The 17,796-nt window shown below is 36.6% G+C and overlaps 1 long non-coding RNA gene and 1 other non-coding gene across 2 annotated transcripts; both read left to right on the forward strand.

The window, feature by feature from the left end:
- The first annotated feature begins 1,071 nt into the window (after nt 1–1,071).
- Nucleotides 1,072–4,206, forward strand: LOC140711555 (uncharacterized). Its single transcript, XR_012092832.1, has 3 exons — nt 1,072–1,471; nt 2,716–2,804; nt 3,652–4,206. It is a non-coding gene; the product is annotated as an uncharacterized lncRNA (long non-coding RNA).
- A 13,156-nt stretch (nt 4,207–17,362) lies between these two features.
- Nucleotides 17,363–17,466, forward strand: LOC119618370 (U6 spliceosomal RNA). The gene has a single exon (XR_005234685.1). It is a non-coding gene; the product is annotated as a U6 spliceosomal RNA (small nuclear RNA).
- Nucleotides 17,467–17,796: the final 330 nt, after the last annotated feature.

Genomic DNA, 17,796 nt, shown 5'->3' on the forward strand with positions numbered 1-17,796 from the left:
CAGTGAGAGGGAAAGATAATAAACAAGACATTAGAAGAGCTGGATTCCAATTGAGATTATGCTACTATGTATTTTATAAACTTGGGCAGATTAATCTTTCAGGGTGTATTAATTAGAAATGTACAGAGGTATGAGTAACAGAAAAACTGACTGAAAGCTACAAGTGACCTATGAAATAAAGACAATTAATTGACTCACGTAGAAAGAAATCCAGAGGTAGGATGTTCCAGATTTGGTACAGTGGCTGGCTGAATCAAGCTCTTTCCATCCTCCTACTCTGCTCTCTCTCCATCATTAGTCTTGCCACCTCATAGGCCCAAGATGGCTGCTAAGCTCTAGGCATCACATTACCATACAAAAACATGAAGCCATTTCTAGCCTTTGTAATCACAGACACACACACACGTGCGCACATACACACACACACAGAGAGAAAGAGAGAGAGAGGGAGACTACAAAAAATGTGAAGCCGGTGAAGCTGAAAATCATTTTTATCAAGGCACTTTTTATTTTTAACAGTGACACAACCCACCATACTTCCCCATATATATTTTTGGCCAAAACTTAGTCGCATTGCCACCCCTTGTATGATGCACAAGAGTCTGGGAAAGTGATTGCAAAGGAAGACACACGAGGGAAAAGGGAGCCTCAAGGCTTTATAAATTGTGGAAGTTGGGTAAACTGATCTCTAAGACACAGCTCCAGGCTACCATGTAATTTTTGAAAATAAAAAGTAACAAAAAACAAGGAAGCTGACTGTTATTTTACACTTTTAAAGAGACTTCTGTTTTTATTCTAATTTCCCATGATGGTACTTTTTCCCGCTCTCTAAAAACAAAAACAAAACAAACTTCCTCTGTCCAGGATTCTGAATTTCTACAGAGAACAGTCTCTCCCCTTCCCTAACTAGAAAAAAACCTGAGTGGTCCAGACATTGAGTCATTCAATTTAACTCTGATGGAGCTGCATCTATTTTTGAGGTTTTGCCATCGTGGTTTAAGAACACTGTCTACAGACACTTTGGAAATTTTTCCCAGCACCTCTCTGAGTTTATGCTGTACTAAATTTAAATTGGAAAATTCAAGATGTAAAAGGCTACGTAAATAATTGTATTGAAAAAAGCACAAGTGATTATCTTCTTTTAAAAAAATCCAAATAATTCAAAATATATTGAATTTGTCCAACTAACATTCCATTTGCGGTATCTCATAACCCCATGTAATATTACAATGTACTTCTTCTGCTTCATTTTTTACAGAGAATTACACAGCTGCCTCTTATTATTAAAAGCACCCTCCCCCTCACTCCCTGAATAAATGTGTGTTCTGACATTAAAACAAGACACTACACAAGAAGAGCCTGGAAGCCTGGATGCCGCCAGCTTTGTATGCCAGATGTGATTACGGAGCGACAGCGAACAATCCTGCAATCAGCCCATTGGTTAGCCAGAAACCGTGGACACTCAAAAGAGGTTCAGTCTGAATACATAGCCAATAGTGTGTTAAAAACTACCATGCAAAAGTGCTTGTTTTACCAAGATATCCTATGGGAATATTTAGCTGTTACATTGTAAATGCTGTTATTTTGGTTTCTAAAAATGTCATGACAGGAAATGATTCCAGGGAGGAGCGGCCAAAAGGGCTGTTGGGTAGAACCAAGTGGGGGAGAAAGTTAAACCTAGAAATCAAGAAGCCAGAAAAGGTGAACACATGAATTACTATCTGCAATAAAACGGATTCTTAAAATACATTTTTTTTAAAAAAAATTCTTTTTTTGAGGCAGGGTCTCACTCTGTCACCTAGGCTGGAGTGCAGTGGTGTGATCTCGGCTTACTGCAACCTCTGCCTCCCAAGCTTGACCGATCCTCCCACCTCAGCCTCCCGAGTAGCTGGGACTACAGGCATGTACCACCACCCTACCCCTGGCTAATTTTTTGTATTTTTTGTAGAGACAGGATTTTGCCATGTTGCCCAGGCTGGTCTCGAACTCCTGAGCTCAAGCAATCTGCCCGCCTCAGCCTCCCAAAGTGTTGGAATTACAGGCATGAGCCACCGCGCCCGGCCTACATTTGATTTTTTATGCTCCATTTGCCTTCTCCCAGAAGGCTGGTTATGTTTTGAAGAATTCCTACTGTTCATTGGAACAATGGTTGTAAGGTCCTGGTCCCCTAGCTTTGGACCAGTTATCAGGTGGAGATAAACTAAGGGAAGACACCCAGTCTATATGGGGCTAAGAAACCACTCTGCCCCTTCTTGAGTCTCTGCAGCTACAACCAATGGGCAGTTAAGACCTTTGGGTAAGAATTTCTGCCGGTTTGGAAATGCTTATATTGATGTTATTTTTATTTATCTCGCTGTCTGAGAAGTGCAAGGTGGGGACACGTTAGAAGCTGATCAGAGAGTAACTACAGTTACTAGTTACTTAATAGTTATTAGGAGCTTGACCTTCTCAGAGGGATCCAAAGATACATAGTGCAGTAACTGATGAGCTGTAGAATTTCATAGAAGAGGAGAAAAAAGAAAAAGAAGAAGAATGGCGAGGCAGGGGGCAGGAATTAAATTTGTTTTTCTCCCTGAATAGATTTGTATTATAGAACAGCTCTCTCCAAGAATAAAGTGTTTGGTTTATCCAACTTACTTCTCATAGACTATGTTTATCAATTATGTGTCTATCTTTGAGTAATAATTTGTATTCTTTTACCTCTGTTTCTGTTAGATCTACAAGGATTCAGAAATCATAACAGACTCTCAAGAAAATCATCTCAGATAGACAAAAATATAGCTATTTACATATACATTAGTAAGGTGGGTATAAGATAACTCATCAGTAAAAACTTTTCAGAAAATTTCCAACATATCTGTAATTTACCTTCACTGCTTTTCAAACAAACCCAATGCCCCCCTCCTTTCTATGGCAACATAAATGCGCTTTTTCCAGTCTTTATTTTTAGACTTCCACTTAACTCTTTTCTATCTATGATCTTTGTGTGTTTTAAAGTATAAATTGCATACAGTTTTATAATTCCAGCTGTTATATCCTCGTATGCCCCCATTTACACACTGTCTTGAACACAAAAGTGCTAATGTGTATATATCATTTTGTATTTTCATAAATCTGTTTGAGTTTTAACCAAACAAGGTAGAGAGAGAGAGAGAGAGAGAGAGAAGAAAAAAAAGAAGGGAAGGAGGGAGGGAGGAAAGGAAAAAGAAGGAAAGGAAGGAAAAAAATGAATAGCAACAAAGTCAATAAATACTTACTAAATACCATTGTTGGTATATGACACAGAAGTGGTAAAACTGCCTCTACATTGGTGTTATTTTAATTTGATTCCATATATGTGATATTGATTTTAAACTTAGAGTCCAATGTAAGATCAAAGCTAGAAAAGTTACCTCCATGCCTTCAACATGTAAGGTCCGCCAACTGATAGTGTCAGAACCCAGCGTCTCTACTTTTCTGTGTTGACTTCTTTAGTAGGCTGTATAATGGTCACCCAAAGACATTAAGCCCTAATCTCTGGAACCTGTAAATATTACCTTTTAAGGAAAAAGGGGTCTTTGTAGATATGATTAAGGTAAGCATCTTGACTTGGGGAGATTATTCGTTGATCTGGGTGGGCCCTAAATCTAATCAATCACAATTGTCTTTAAGAGTGAGGCAGAGGAAGATTTGATATGCGCAGAAGAGGAGAGAGCAATGTGAAAATGGTGGCAGCGATTGGACTGACGAAGCCACCAGAAGCTGGAAGATGTAAGGATCCGATTCTCCCCTGGAGCATCTGGAGGAAGCAAGGTCCTGTCAACATTCTGCATTTAGCCCATTGAAATGAACATTGAACAGAATCCTGGCCCCTAGCACTAGTGGAGAATAAAGTTACGCTGTTTTAAGCCACCAATTATGATGATTTCTTATGGCAGCCACAGGATACTAATTTACCTTCTCAGATGATGCGTGATGGCCAGATGGGTTGCCAGCAGCTCCCCTCTAGACTAAGTAAATTGAAGAAAATTAAGTATTTCTTATTGTGACTTACACATGAGTTTCAGGATTCAAGATTTACTCTGAACTGGCCAACTTAGCTCATGTGCCCACCCCTAAATTAATTCGCATATCTAGGAATTAGTTGTTCTAATTGTCCATACGTAGGTCATATGCTCACTCCCTGATTCAAGGGTGAAGGCCCTCTCATCTCTCTACTTTGAAATATGTAATCTATTTTTGCTAACTATGATCACCCTAGTCTGCTCTCAGACATTAGAATTTATGTCTTCTATGTAACTGTAAGTGTGTACCCATTCACCAACATCTCTTCATTTCCCCTTCCTCCCCTCACACCCTTTCCCAGCCTCTGGTATCTATCCTAGTCCTATCTTCACGAGGTCAAGTTTTTTAGCTCCCACATATGAGTGAGAACATGCAGAGTTTGTTTTTCTGTGCCTGGTTTATTTCACTTAACATAATGACTTCCAGTTCCATTCATGTTACTACAAATGATATGATTTCATTCTTTTTCATGGCTGAATAATATTCTATTATGTATCTATACCATGTTCTCTTTATTTGTGCACTGATGGACACTTAGGTTGATTCCATTTCTATGCTATTGTGAATGGTGCTGCAATAAACATAGGGGTGCAGGTATCACTCTGATATACTGATTTTTTTTCCTTTGGATAGATATATATTAGAGGGGAGGGATTGCTGGGTCATATGGTTGTTCTATTTTTAGTTTGAGAAATCTCTACATTGTTTTTCATTGTGGTTGTACAAACTTACATTCTCATCAATGGTGTATAATAATTTATTTTTCTCCACATCCTGACCAGCATCTATTATCTTTATCTTTTTAATAAGATTCATTCTGACTGGGGCAAGGTGATATCTCTTTGTGGTTTTAATTTTAAATTCCTTGATGCTTAGGGATGTTCAGCATTTTTTCATATACCTATTGGCCATTTGCATGTCTTTTGAGAACTTTTTTTTCATGTTCTTTGCCCAATTTTTAATGGGATTATTTGCTTTTTTAATTTTTGTGTTGAGTTCTTTGTATATTTTTGGATATTAGTTCCTTGTTTGATGAATAGTTTACAAATATTTTCTCCCATTCAATAGGTTGTCTCTTCACTCTGTTGATTGTTTCCTTTGCTCTGATGATAATTTTTAGTTTAATATAGTCCCATGTGTCTATTTTTGTTTTAGTTGGCTGTGCTTTTGAGGTCTTAGCTGTAATATTTTTGCCTAGACCAAATGTCCTGAAGTATTTTCTCTATGTTTTTTTTTCTAGTAGTTTTATAGTTTCATGTCCTACATTTAAATCTTTAATCCATCTTGGGTTGATTCTTGTATATGGGGAGAGATAGAGGTCCAGTTTTATTATTCTGCATATGGATATTTAATTTTCCCAACACCGTTTATTGAAAAGCATGTCCTTTCCCCATAAATGTTCTTGGCACCTTTGTTGAAAATCAGTTGACTGTAAATACATGGATTTATTTCTGGGTGCTCTATTCTGCTCCTCATTGACCATGTGTCTATTTTTATACCAATAAGATGCTGTTTTGGTTACCATAGCCTTGTAATATACTTTGAAGTCAGGCAGTGTGTTACCTCCAGTTCTGTTCTTTTTGCTCGAGATTCCTTTGACTCTTCTGGTTCACTTTTTGTTCTATATACATTTTAGGATTTTTAAAATATTTTTGTGAAACATGACATTGGTATTTTGATAGAGATTGCATTGAATATGTATATTGCTTTGAGCAGCACAGTCATTTTAATGATATTGACTCTTCCAGTCCATGAGTATGGACTGTTTTTCCATTTGTTTGTGTCCTCTTCAACTTCTTTCATCACTGTTTTGTAGTTTTTCTTGTAGCAGTCTTTGACTGCCTTGGTTAAATTTATTCCTAGATATTTTATTTTATTTTTTTTGCAATGGTTGTAAATGGGGTTGCTTTGTTGATTTTTTTTCAACTATTTCATTATTGGTGTGTACAAACACTGGTGATTTTTGCATACTGATTTTGTATCCTGCAACTTTACTGAATTCGCTTACCAGCTCTAGGAGTGTTATGATGGAACCTTTGAGTTTTCTTAATAAAAGAGCCTGCAAAGAGAGACAATTTTACTTCCTCTTTTCCAATTCAAATGTCCTTTATTTTTTTCTCTTGCCTGATTGTTCTGGCTAGGACTTCCAGTATTATACTGAAGAGGAGTGGTGAGAGTGGGGATCCTTGTCTTCCGTATGACAAGGATACTTAACTCGACTACATCTATAAAGACCTTATTTCCAAATAAGGTAACATTTCTAGGTACCAGAGGTTAGGAGTTCGGAATATGTTCTTAGAGACTACAAATCAATCCACAACAGGCCAAGGGAGGGCAAAGTGACCTTCAAGTAATCCATAATGACCTACACTCTGTTGAAAATAACACTGAAAATATATGTTGTGAATAAAATTAATTATCATCTCCTTTAGTGAAGTCCACAATTACAAATAATGGCACTGGGGAGTAATACATCTCTTCCTTCTCTGACTAATATCACACCGAGAAAGGGCACCACAGAATGTTGGCTTCTCTGCTGCAGAATGACTAAAATCATGGTACTTTTGTTTCAAACAACTTACTAAATTTAAGGAAGAATCTCAGAAAAAAAGAATATCAGATAGTCTCACTAAATAGCCACCTAAGCTTGGAACTATTCAGAAACAAAATGAATCAAACAAGTTGAATCACTTCAGATGGTCACTTACTTGTCACAAATATTTTAAGTAGCACAGTTCCAACTGAGTGATGTCTTATTCATCAAGAAATGTCTTACAGAAATAATGTTTGAAATAGAGTCAGAAGGCCTAGCTTCTATGCCAGATTCTGTCACTAACCAAGTATAATTTTAGGAAAGATGTTTAAAAGCTTTGGATATCAGTTTCTTTTTTCTGTGAAATGAAGAGTTGATAATCTAGATAATTTCAAAGGTTTCTGCCTCCTCACAAACATTTCCATTAAAATATTCTATTCTTTACCATGGTCATGTTAACATTTACATAACATGTTCTGAATAGCATAATTAATTATAGGTAAGTCCTAGTGTACTTGAGGGTGTCTTTTACCATCTGAGATTAAAATGCATGAAGAGGGGGCACAAAACATTATAGACACCAGATGGCTGCCACAGCCCAAAGCATCATGTCTTCACAAAGCAATGTTCAAAACAGGAAGGGTAGGAAGAGAGTAGAGACTCCTCTTATATATCTTTGTACTAAGGAGACAAACCCTTTTCAGATGCCTCTGAGCAAACTTCTCCTCACGTCCCATTAGCCAGGACTGAGTCACAGACCCACACCATAGCAACAAAGAGGCAGGGAAAACTGGTATTTGGCATTTTCAGCCTCTGTCGTGGGAGACAGGCTTTAACAACAAGGAAGAAAGGGGAAGGGAATGGCTGTTCATTGGGCAACATACAGCATCAGCTTTAGACATCCTGCTCCAAAAGAAAGTGACCTCAAAACCTTTATACAGGCTCTGACAGACCTTTAGCAGGAGACAGAGTAGGGTCTTCTGTGGAGACAATGAGAGATAAGGAATTTTGGTTGGTCATGCCAACCACCTACCTTTCTCTTTCTTTTCCTTTTCTTTTTCCTTTTCTTTCTTTCTTTCTTTCTTTCTTTCTTTCTTTCTTTCTTTCTTTCTTTCTTTCTTTCTTTCTTTCTTTTCTTTCTTTCTTTCTTTCTCTGTCTCCTTCCTTCCTTCCTTCCTTCCTTCCCTTTCTTGCTTTCTCTTCCCTCCCTCCCTCCCTCCCTCCCTTCTCCCCTCCTTCCCTCCTTCCTTCCTTCTTTCCTTCTTTCTTTTTATTTGAGACAAGGTCTCACTTTGTTGCCCAGGCTAGAGTGCAGTGTCACAAACATGGCTCACTGGAGCCTTCACCTCCTGGGCTCAAGCAATCCTTCCGCCTCAGCCTCCTGAAGTGCTGGGATTACAGGCGTGGACCACCATGCCTGGCCAGGCCAGCAACTTTGACATAGACTAGGCAACACCACTTATTAGCTGTATAATCTTGGATAAGTTATTTAGTAGCTCTCTGAGGCTCACTTCCTTTATCTATAAAATGGGTATAATACCTGTCTCATAGGTTTGTGACAGCCACTTTGGGGCCATGAGACAGGGGCAGAATGGATGAGAAACAAAAAGTAGTTTTGAAGGAAGCGTCTTAGGAAGGCCAGCTCCTGAATGCATAATAGAAGTAGATGGGGAAGAAAAACAAAAGAGATGCTCTTGAGGAGTGTGATTATGTGCTAAGCCTGAACCTCTATGAGTCCAAGAAATACAAATTAAAACTTTGAGTTAAATTGAGATTATGAATTTGTCGTGACATAGCTCGAACAATTCACCACACGGGCCATGACATTATACACATAAAAAATAATAGTGATAATATCTCACATTCACTGAGCACTTATCCTGTGCCAGGCATATACTACGGAGCTGTTCTGCACACAGCTTCATTTACTCCTCACAATGCCCCCTAAGATAGGAACACCTAATATCTCCACTTTTCACCTGAAGAAACTGAAATTTAGTGACCTTAAGTAACTTGCCAAACACCCCACAAAGTACATAACAAAGCAAAGGCTCAAGTTGAGGGCTATCTGACTCTAAACTTTCCCTGATGTTGACCCACTTTGTGCCTCCCAGTTGTTCTCCTGGCCTGCTGTGCCTCTCTCTAGTGTCACACTTGCCAGACCATATTGAAGTGAGCTTTCCACTTGTCTTTCTTCTATCCAGCTGGTCTGAAATATTTGTCTTTGGATCCTAAACCTACACATGTAGGAGTTAGATAAGTTTACCAATATAAATTGAATTAATGAACAAATAAACTGGAGGGTCGGCAATATAAAAAAGAGTGCTGAGTTCAAAAGAGGGGAGTAGCCACAGGCAGCAGAAGTTGGGAAAGGCTTTGTGGGTGAGGCAGGGCGTCAGCCAAGCTGGAAAAGGGAGAAAACTTAAATGTGTAGGGAAGGTGGAAGAGAAGACTGGGAGAGAAATATTATTTTAGCAAAGGCCAAATGCCTAAAATGTTTTTTGGTTCTAATTCTACCTCTCCAGTAGAATAATTCTACCTCTCCAGCCATAGCATGAATAAACGTAATACATTATTTCCATGTCAGCCAGCCCCTTCTGCTGGACCACAGGCATAAAATAGGGCCTCTGCTTCATTATGATCTCCTTCCAGATACAACAATCAACTGAAAATATAAAATTGCATTGAAGGTCATAAAGCCATAGACAGCTTGCATCCAACCACATATACTGCATTTTTAAAAATTCCATAGGAAAACGTGGTCAGTGTTCACCTAGTGTGAGTCACATAGTATCCTAAAAACGATAGACTCTAATTTGAAGCCAGGCAAAACCTTTTAAACAGCTAATATTGCTAGCATTGAAAAAAGCAAAAAGTCACTTTTTCTTGATTATTACTACTCAGAGGCCACCACCCAGAACTTTCCATTGACTGAGGTAGGAAACAAAACACAAGAGCGTAAGTATTATTTTCTGAACATTTTATTGAAATATAGTATACACACAGAAAGTGTACATATTAGAAGCATACAGCTAATGAATTTCACAGTTGAACAGACCCTTGTAACCAACGTCTAGCTCAGGAAAGAACATTCACAGCATCCCATGCCTCATGCCTCATGCCTCATTACACTCCAGCATCCCTAAGGATAACCCTTCTCCTAATTTCCAACACCAAAGTCAAGCTTTTCCTGTTTTTGTATTTTAGATATAAAAGATCTTGTAGCCTATATTATTATGGGTCTGGCTTCCATCATCCAGCGTTATATTCCTGACACTCATCCATATTGTTGTGCATAGTAATAGATCATCCATTCACATTTTTGTCCAGTAGCTATTCTCAAAGTGTGCTTCACAAGTGTGATCCAGAAGTAAGCTATTTTCATAAATACAGGAACACATAATTTGCCTTTTTCATTGCACTGATAGCACAAAAGCAATAGTGGGAAAAATTTGTGGGCGCCTTACCACAAATCAGGGAACGGCACCAAATGGTTCTAGTCATCACTCTCTTATTGTTCAACACCATTCACTACCAGTCAACAGAAAGAAACAATTATTTTCCATAAAGTTAGTTTAGCTTAATAATGTTCTTGGTTAAAAAAAAAAAAAAAATTAATTTGGCCAGTCACCGTGGCTCATGCCTATGATCCCAGCACTTTGTGGGGAGGCCGAGGCAGAAGCATCACTTGAAGCCAGGAGTGCAGGACCAACCTGGGCAACAAAGCAAGACCCCATCTCTACAAAAAAAAAAAAATTAGCTAGCATGGTGGTGTATACCTGTAGTCCCAGCTATTTTGGAGGCTGAGGTAGGAAGATCACTTGAGTACAGGAGTTTGAGACTACAGTAAGCTATGATTGCACCACTGCACTCCAGCTTGGGCAACTGAGTGAGACCTTGTTTCTAAAAAACTAAAAATAAAAAAAAAAATTAATTTTATTACTTCTCAATTCTTGAGTACATATATTTTAAATATTTTCTGTGTGATGTAAAGTGCTTATAAAATACTTCTGCAACAGAAAGCACAATGGACAAAAAGAGCTCATGAGGAAAATCAGTTGAGTTGTAAGCTAAACTAATCACCTTTGTCATGAAAAGCAATTTTATTTAAAGGAATGATGGGAAAACTGTGTTTATTCAGACTTAGGTACTTGGCAAACATTTTTTCAAAAATAAATGAAGTGAGCAGGTAACTTCCAGAAAAGCAACTGTCAACATTTGATGCTAATGATAAAACTTGAGCTTTCAAACAAAAATTAGAGTTCTGGAAAACATATCCACCACCATGAACTTGAAGACTTCCTGATTTTTAAAAAAAATTATATAAAGAAATACTGAAAAATTTGTAGGATCTGACTAATTCAGTGGATGAATATTGCCCAAATAGCCAATGTATAACACAAACTCATGTGTGGATAAAAGATCCACTCAAAGTACAAGGAAGACCAGTGGATTTTAATTTCATAGAATATGGGAAGTTCCATTGACACGCTTGCAGAATCCACACTGAAACCAGTCTTTAAGACACTACCACTTGTCAAGTCTTGGTGTATTATCAAAGAAGAATATCCACATTTTTAAAAAGCAATTTATTACTTACCTGTGTGAGGTTGGATTTTTTCTCATATATAGTTAACCCTTGAACAATGTGGGGGTTAGGGGAGCTGGTCCCCATGCAGTTGAAAATCCACATATAACTTTTTGACTCCCCCAAAACTTAACTGCTAATAGCATATTATTGACCAGAAGCTTTACTGATAACATAAACAAATCACTTTTTTTTTTTTTTTGTCTTATGTACTGTATTCTTACAATAAAGCAAGCTAGAGAAAAAACATCTTATTAAGAAAATGATGGCCAGGTACAGTGGCTCACACCTGTAATTCCAGCACTTTGGGAGGGTTAGGTGAGAGGATCACTTGAGGCCAGGAGTTCAAGACCAGTCTGGCCAACATGGCAAAACCCCATCTCCACTAAAAATACAAAATTTAGCTGGGCATGGCGTGTGCCTGTAGTCCCAGTTACCCGGGAGGCTGAGACATGAGAATCACTTGAACCTGGGAGGCGGAGGTTGCAGTGAGCCGAGATCGCACCACTGCACTCCAGACTGGGTGACAGAGCAAGACTCTGTCTCAACAAATAAAAAAATAAATGAAAATTATAAGAAAAAAATATATTTACTATTTATTAGGTGAAAGTGGATCGTCATAAAGGTCTTCATCCTCATCATTTTCAAGCTGAGTAGATTTAGAAGGAGGAGGAAGAGGAACGGTTGGTATTGCTGACTCAGGAGTGGCTGAGGCAGTAGAGGTGGCGAATAAGGAGGCAGGAGAGACAGGCACATTAGCAACTTTTATTGGAAAAAAATCCATGTATAAGTGGACCTGCACAGTTCAGACCCATGTTCTTCAAGGGTTAACTGTACTTTAAATAAAACATACACCAACAGATTAAATGGAAAAGCAGAAATGAGAAACTCAGCTATTTTCTCATAAGCCAGATATTAAAATGTAAAAGAAGGCCTCTCTTCTCACTAAATATTTTTGCTTTGGAAAATAAAGTGATGTTTGACAAAAACATGCTATTTACATTAGCTTACAATGGGTTTATTATTTTTAAATGTTTATAAATATTTTAAAAATTTTTCAGTTTCAAGTTATAATACAGTAAATATCAGTAGTTATGACCAACATAATTGAAAGTTCTTTGGAGTTCTCCATAATTTTTAAGGCTGTAAGGGTCCTAAGACCAAAAAGTTTGAGAACCCCTGCTATACAGTATTTCACTGTAAGCAGGGATTTAAATTTAGCAGTCACTTCTGGGAATATTCATGAGATAGTTAATATTTAGCTTAATTTCCTCATCTGGTTTTTCTGCTTGTGGTTTCTTCTTCTCTCCAAACCCTCTTGCACGGGCCAATCAGATCATTTTCCAATACAGTTCTTACAGTGGCTACTACATCAGGTGCGCTCTCTTCTTCCTGGCAGGAATATTTTAGAAGGCTTTACCAAGAATGTGGAATTACACTGTGGCTTTAAGAATTTGGCCAGAAAGAGGTCAGAGGAGGACAGAGCAAACTTGAGAAATGTAAGCAAAGACTTTTTCTTGGATTATGGATATGGTTTCCTGGGCTTCTCAGTGTAACATCATCTTCTAACACCAAATACTATACAATAATCTTCTTGTGTCTTGGTAAAACATAACCCTGCTTTGTTCTCATCACAGTGCATACCACTACCTGGCTTTTTTGTTTTGTGTTGTTTTTATGTTTTAATTTTCTTTCCTCTCACTGCCTTCCCCAGAATGTAAGCTCCAAGATTGCAGAGACCTTGTCTATCTTATTCATTGACTAGAATTGTGTCTCAAACACAGTTAAGTAGCTAATACGTCTTTGTTTAAATAGATGAATCACTCAGTCTTTATTTTGCAGTTCGCTCAGAACTTAGAAAAGTTCTAAGATCTAGAATTTTGTTTTATTTCATGGGATATTAGGCTTTCCTCCATTTGGGTAATAATAATAGTAAGGTAATACTGACATGAAGTATTTTACAAAGTTTCCAGAGCTAAATTTTGACTTAAAATATTGCCTTTTCTTTTCTTGGTCTTCCTCCATTATTGTTGGCCATATGGGCAGTTGCTGGTAAGTAACTTCACAACTCTCTGGAAATGTATGGCTTATAAATAGATTGCCGTTATGTTTCTTCAAAATTATTTCTTATTCAAGCTCTAAATATTTACCAATTTACATATTTCATCATAAATTACAATCTCCATTCTGCTCCATAAATGTCTCAACTCATGTCCATTTTTAGATTTAATCTTCTATACGAGAACACACTTCCTGAGATTGACTTTTAAGACTTTTGAAACTAGAAGAAACTATTTTTATTTAAATGTTGCCAGTATTCTATATGTACCAATATAAAAAGATCTTCAAGATGTGCTATTAATTATATATAAGGCAACAAGTAGAACAATACATATACTTTGTTCTCATTTATATTTTATATAGCCCTGTATATGTTTTCATTTTGTAGACCAACTCTGATAGAAGACAACATAAAACTGGAAAACGTGGTTACCTCTTGGGAAGGGGATGGGAGGACTGGGGAAAGAGGTGGAATGGAAGGGAATTGACTTTTTAATATACTTTTTTTCTTTTTTAGAGACAGGTCTTGCTCTGTCACCCAAGGTGGAGTGCAATGGCATGATCATAGCTTACTACAGTGTTGAACTTCTGGATTCAAGAGATCCCTCCAGCTTAGCCACCCAAGTAGCTGGAACTACAGGCATGTACCATCACACCCAGCTTATATACATATATAATTATTTTTGGAGATACAGGATGCCACTACATTGCCCAGGCTGGTCTCAAACTCCTGGCCTCAAGATGATCCTTCTGCTTCTGCCTCTCAAAGTGCTGGGATTCTAGGCATAAACCACCATGCTCAGTTCAATGTTTTTAATATCAGAAACTCTTTAGTATCTTTAAAATGTTATACATTGTGTATGCATTAGTTATTGAATTTTAAAGAAGTAAATTATATGGATAAAAGTGTGTCCACATACACCAATTAAAAGACAAAGATTAGCAGAACATATTAAAAACATGACTCAATTACCTGCTGTCTATTAGGAACTTACTTCAAATATTTGAAATAAATATAACAAAGTAAATGGATAGAAAAAGACATACCATGTAAAAATCCAAAGAAAGTGGGAATAGTTATATTAATATCAGATAAAATAGACTTATGAGCAGAGAAATTTACTAGATACAGAGTGACATTACACAATATTTTTAAAAATTTATTATTATTATTATTTTAGAGATAGCATATCACCCTGTTACTCAGGCTGAAGTGCAGTGGCATGATCGTAGCTCACTATAGCCTTCAACTCCTGGGCTGAAGCAATCCTCCTGCCTCAGCCGCTGGAGTAGCTAGGATTACAGGTGTGCACCACCATGCCCTGCTAATTTATTCTATTTTATTTTATTTTTTGTAGAGATGGGATATTACTTTGTTGCCCAGGCTGGTCTCACACTCCTGGCCTCAAGCAGTCCTCCTACCTTGGCCTCCAACAGCACTGGGATTACAGGCATGGATCATTGCCTGAGCCTGGCCCTACATAATGTTAGAAGGGTGACTACCAGGAGAACATAGAAGTGTTTACAAAAAGTAACAGTTATGAAATATCTATGTTTATATATAAACATCGATGTGTATACAAAAAGCAACAGAGTTATGAAATATCTGAAACAAAAACTGGTGAAACTGAAAAGAGAAATAGACAAATCTACAATTACAGTTGTAAACTTCAATAGCCCTCTTTCAACAATTGATATAATAGGTAGGCAGAAAATCAGCAAGAATATAGAAAACTCAACAACACTATCAACCAACGGGATCTAATTGACATTTATGGAACACTCCACCAGACAAACAGCAGAATACACACTCTTCTTAAGAGCCCATGGAACCTATACTGAGATAGATCATATTCTAGACCATAAAACAAACCTCAACAAATTTAAAGGATTGAAACCATACAAATTGTATTCTCTGACTACAATGTAAGAAAACTAGAAATCAACAACAGAATGATAAACAATGCATTTCTAAATAATCCATGGATCAAAGAGGAAGTCCCAAAAGAACTGAATAAAAATGAAAGTACAGCATATAAAAATTTGTGGGATACAGCTAAAGCAGTGCTTAGAGGGAAATTTACAGCATTAAATGCCTACATTAGAACCGAGAAAAAGTCTGAAATCAGTAACCTAAACTCCTACCTCAAGAACCTAGACAAAGAAAAGAAAAATGAACACAAAATAAATAGAAGAAAATGCAGAAATCATTAATCACAAATTAATGTGAAACCAGAAAAACAACACAAAAACTCAAAAACACTAAAACCTCATCCTTTGAGATCAATTACGTTGACAAACCTCTAGCAAGACTGACAAAGGGAAAAAAAAGAAAATCCACAAATTACCAATACTAAGAATAAAACAGGGAATATCATGACAGATCCTGCAGATATTAAAAAGTTAATATGGGAATACTGCAGCAATTCTACATGCAAAACTCTGGCAATTTTGATGAAATAGACCAATTCCTTGAAAATCACACAGTACAACAACAAATTCAGAATGAAATAATTTGTGTGGTCCAATAACTATCAAGAAAATTGAATTCATAATTTAAAAGTTTTCCCAAAATAAGTTATCAGGCCCAGATGGTTTCACTGGAGAATTCTTCCCAATGTTTACAGAAGAATTAACACCAACTTTACACAGCTTCCTCCAGAAAATATAAGATAACACTCCTAATTCATGTTATGAAGCTATTATTACCCTGATATCAAAATCATAGGGAGACAGTACAAAAAAAGAAAATCATAAGCCAATATCACTCATGAAAATACATGAAAAAGTTCTTAAGAACATATAAGCAAATAGAATTCAGTAATATTTAAGAGAAATTAATTATATTCCATGACAAAGTGGACTTATTTCAGGGATGTAAGGTTAGTTCAACATTTGAAAATCAATCAGTATAATCCACCATTTAACAAACTAAGGAAAAATATCACATGATCATTCCACTTGAGAAAGAGCACTTGAAAAAATTCAACACCAATTCATACCAAAAGCTCTAAAAAAACTAGAAACAGAAGTGAATTTCCTCCACTGGATAAAGCTACTATTATACTTAATGATGAAAAATTTAATGCTTTCCCTCAAAGATCAGAAAGAAAACAAAGACGTCTGCTTTTATGTAAAACACTCTTATTCACCCATATTACTGGAAGTTCTATTCAGTACAACAAAGCAAGAAAAGGAAATAAAAATTACATTGATTAGGAAGAAATAAACAAGACTAATTCTATTTGTAGGTATAATTGTCTACACAGAAATTCCTAAGGAATCTACAAGAAATCTCCTAAAAATACTAAGTGAGTTCAACAAGGTCATAGGCTAGAAAATGAACATACAAAAATTGATTCTATTTCATTATACTAGTAATGAACACATAAACAGCAAAATTAAAAATACAACTTACAATCACTCAAAAAATGAAGTACTTGAGTGTAAATTCAACAAAACATATACAGTATTTATATGCTGAAAGTTACCAAATGCCGATGAAGGAAATTAAAAAAAAATCTAAATAAATGGAGAGTCAGGCTGTATTTAATGACTGGTAGACTCAACATATGAAAGATATTAATTTTCCCTAAATAGACATATAGATTTAATCCAATTCCTTTCAAAATCCCAGGCAGAATTTTTGTAGATATGGGCAACATCTTTCTTTCTAACATTTATGTGAAAAAGTAAAGGAAGAAAAATAGCTTTAAATTTTTTAATAAAGTAAGAGAAATCAGTCTATTTAATTTCAAGACTTATTATGTAGCTATAGTAATCAAAATTGTATAATATTGGTAGAAGGACAGACACATATATCAGTGGAACTGAACAGGAAACCCAGAAATAGAGCCCAACAAATATGCCTAACTGACTTTTGATGAAGGTGCAAAAGCAATTCAATGGAGGAAGAACAGCCTTTTCAATATATGGTGCTGGAGCAATTGCAAATCCATAGGAAAACAAATAAATATGAACCTCAACATACACCTCACATTTTATTACACATAAAAATTAACCCAAAATGGATTACAGACTTAAGTGTAATTTGCAAAACTGTTTTGCATTCTATGTTAGAAAAAAATTGTATAAAAATTTTGGGATTGAGATCTAGGCAAAGAATTCTTAGATGTGTGCTCTCTTTGGCAGCACATATACTAAAATTGGAATGATACAGAGATTAGCATGGCCGCTGAACAAGGATGACACATATATTCATGAGGCGCTCCATAATTTTCAAAATAGACCCAGCTGAGGAATGACTCTCAGAGTTCAAAGACTGGTTCTCTGAGCTGACTCAGTCAAACATAAAGAAAAGAGAATATCTTAATGAAAAAAAACCTCCGAGAATTATGGGATTACATAAATAGACAAAACCTATGACTCACTGGCATCCCTGAAAGAGAGAGAGAAAACAAGCAACTTGGAAACATACTTGAGTATATCATCCATGAAAATTTCCCCAACCTCACCACAGAGGCCAACATTCAAATTCAGAAAATGCAGAAAATGCCTGTGAGATACTGTACAAGACGACCACCCCCAAGACACGCAGCCTTCAGATTTT

Source organism: Chlorocebus sabaeus, chromosome 4 (genome assembly GCF_047675955.1).
Source record: "Chlorocebus sabaeus isolate Y175 chromosome 4, mChlSab1.0.hap1, whole genome shotgun sequence".
NCBI lineage: Eukaryota > Metazoa > Chordata > Mammalia > Primates > Cercopithecidae > Chlorocebus > Chlorocebus sabaeus.